Consider the following 3,712-nt stretch of genomic DNA (forward strand, 5'->3'; position numbering starts at 1 on the left):
GCTGCCACTCTTTATCCGGGAAGGATGAAAGAGTTGTCAGGCAAAGATATGATGGCCAATTTTGACCGAGCGGAATGGTTCGAAGAGGTTTAGGCCGTGCCCTGGCTTCTGAGCTGCCTACATATCCCTGATTTTACAGGAATTAGGCCATATGTAGTTCAGGATCTGTCGGCGGAGGATGTCGATGGAGACTTTTCGAGAATGGACGCAATATCTAGGGTCGGGTGTGTGGTAGATTTGTGGGAATGTTTAGGTTTGATATGGCTACGGATTGGAGCGAGATCTCTCCTGTCGAGATGGCCATTGCTCGCCAGTATACCTGCAATTAGAAAAAATACAAGCGTGTACCACGCATAAATTTAAACACGATGCAAATTCCCGTAGGACCATGAATGTTGTCTTTGGACGGTTAAGATGACATTTTTTAGAACATGATGTCCTGGGCCATGAAGCGTGTAATAAAGGATTCACAGGCCATGAAATGATGCTCTCGGGCTTTGAGGATGGTGCCTCTTGTTGGCCCAGGAACACGTAAAGTTTTGAAGATGACAAATGAACTCAGTCATGGACCAGGTCCATCTGGTGAAGCACAGGCTTGATCTAAACATGTGAGATGCACGTGAAGGAGGTGAGCATGAAGAAGATAAGTCATCAGCAATATCTCGTGATCTGATCGAAAAGGTTACATATTGGATAAAGGGAGAAGGTCTCCTTATATGAAGAGAACACAATCCAGATAAAAGATAGTGTTGGAGTTTGAGATCTTCAAGGACTCAACTACGATAGAAGATCAACAATCAAGTCCCAATCAAACTCTGATTACTAACCTATTAAATGATAGTGATTGATCTCGTTTACAGGTATTGCACAAACACAGAAGTTAAACTAAATTTAAAGCAAAAGAGCAAGGTGATTTTGCAAGCAATTTATGTGAGATTTGAGTGTGCACTCCTGAAGCTACTTGAACGAGATAGAAGAACCAGTTCCATTGTGTTTTTTCTTATTCTAGTTCAATTGTAGTAGGTGGTTTAAAGTTGTACCTTTTAGCTTTCATCGAAGCAATTGTATTAGGTACTTTGAGTATTCAAGTTATAAGCTAACTTAAAGTTGTCGCAATAGTTGAGGCTGTGTGCTACAACGGGATTAGAGTTAATCTTTAGGTTTACAAAGAATTTTTGTCAATGCTGTTTTGGCTCAGTGATTTTAGTGGAAGTTTGGGAAAATTCTACTGAGTAGTAGGTCGTGGTTGTTTCACCTTTTAAGCCAGGTGTTTTCCACGTAAAACATTTTGTGTTCTTTATTTTATGTAACTTTTATTCTGAAAATAGTAGTAGTTAGAACACCTAGAAGAACCAGGTTCTTTTAGAACCAAAATTGGGTACCACACAAATCACCCCCCTCTTGTATGGTATTGACGTTAGAACATCAATTGGTATCAGAGAGGATTATACTTGAAGAGGCTAACGCCATAGGAAAAGATCAACATGAGTGCACCACTTGGGAATTGGGAAGGACAATCCACTACTAGGCCTCAACTTTTCAATGGTCAGTACTATTCTTGGTGGAAGAACAGGATGATGGATCACATCATAAGAGAAGACTATGAGCTCTGGGACATAGTCACTGATGGTCCTCTAGCAACTACAAAGAAGAATGCTGAAGGAGTGGATGTGTCTAAGACAAGGACTGACTGCACTGCTGAAGACCTGAAGAAGTGGGAGAAAAATGCCAAGACCAAGAAATGGCTTGTGTGTGGACTAGGTCCAGATAAGTACAGTAGAATTCAAAGTTGTACTACTGCTAAGGAAATATGGGACACTTTGCAAGTAGCTCATGAAGGAACACCTCAAGTGAAGAGGTCCATAGGAACACTACTGTACTCCCAGTATGAAAACTTTACCATAAAGGAAGGAGAAACCATCCAAGATATGTATACAAGGTTCACCACACTGACAAATGAACTTAAATCTCTTGGAAGGATTATTCTTGAAGAAGACAAAGTTGAGAAGATTTTGACCAGGGTTCTGCCAGTCTCTTGGGAAAGAAAAATCACTACTATTCAGGAATAAAAGAACATTGCTACCCTCAAGCTGGATGAACTAATAGGAAACTTTACTGCCTTAGAACTGAGAAGGCAGACCATGAAAATGGATGCACCTAGGAAGGAAAGAAGTCTGGCTCTCAGAATTGCTGAAGGTTGAGATCTGGAGGATGATGAAATGGCTATGATCACTAGAAATTTTAAAAATTACTTGATGAGAGGAAAGGGTTCTTCAAGAGGTACAACCTTCAACAAACCAAAGGCTCTTGAGAAACAAACCAATGAGGGCTGCTACAAGTGTGGTAAGACTGATCACATGATCAAGAATTGCCCTCAATGGGAAATTGAGTAGAAGAAGGAAAGGGCTGAACGAAGGAGCAGGAAGAAGGAACATGTTCAACCAAAAAGGAACAAAGGATCAACAAAGGCTATGGTTGCTGCCTGGGGAAAAACATCAGATGAGGACTCAAAAGATGCAGTTGGAGATGAACAAGCTCTTATGGCCATATGAGAATCAGATGATGAACAAGAGGTAAGTATTCTTCATCTCAATCTTTTCTACGTAAGCTGTTTGTGCAAAGATTGTTTGTTCATACAGGCAGTGTGATTTTGGGATCTTTTGTTTGCTCCGCAAGGAAGACAAGATTAAATTCCTGTCTAAAGAAAGATTGTCTGAGCTATTTCAGGATTTCATTGATGAGTTTGAGATAATTAACAATGAAAAGGAACAACTGTCTAGGGAATGTATGATCCTAAAAGCCAAGTGCAAAAATCTAGAGTCTAGGGCTAATGAGAGCGAAAGTGAAAATACTGAGTTGAAGAACCAGGTTCTTGAACTTGACACTAGTGTCCTAGAACTTAGGTCTGAGAACTTAAAACTGAAACTAGGAACAGGAAAGAAGAAAGCTGATCACACTCATCTCACCCTAGAAGAAAACTTAGGAAAAATGAAGGATGAGCTATACAGGAAAGATGAGCAGATAAGAGTACTAAAAGAAGATCTAGGGAAGGTAAAACATGAACTAGACAAAACTTGCAAATGGAACAAGGCTTTTGATGCACTCTATTGGCTACACGAACATCATAGTAGCAACAAAAGAGGACTTGGTTATGGGACTCAAACACCTAAGTGGGATCCTAAAAACAAGTACCTCACTCTTCCTGAAAACAAAATTTGCACACATTGTGGCAATACTGGCCATTACAAAAATGAATGTAATGCAAAAGAAAAGGCCATTCAAAAGAACAAAACTTTTTTTCAAGAAAAGAATAGGCTGCCTGGGTGGGCTAGAAGGAATCTGATTTAACCCTTTGGCCATAGAAAGGGACCCAAACTAGTTTGGGTTCCTAAGACTAACCCCTGATTTCTTTTTGCAGGTCGAAGTGAAGGGAAGCAAACAAATATGGTACATGGATAGTGGCTTCTCAAAACATATGACTGGAAGCAAGAACCAGTTCCTTTCACTTAAGGACTTAACGGGAGGCAATGTCTCCTTTGAAAATGGGAAGAAAGGTGAGATCATTGGGGTTGGAAAGGTAGGTAAGATAGACTCTCACTCCATTGAGAATATCTACTTGATAGATGGCTTGAAATACAACCTTATAAGTGTGTCACAACTGTGTGACAAAGATAACCTTGTAGCATTCACCTCTACTAAATTCTTTGTGATT

The sequence above is a fragment of the Nicotiana sylvestris genome, chromosome 8 (genome assembly GCF_000393655.2).
Source record: "Nicotiana sylvestris chromosome 8, ASM39365v2, whole genome shotgun sequence".
NCBI classification, from domain to species: domain Eukaryota; kingdom Viridiplantae; phylum Streptophyta; class Magnoliopsida; order Solanales; family Solanaceae; genus Nicotiana; species Nicotiana sylvestris.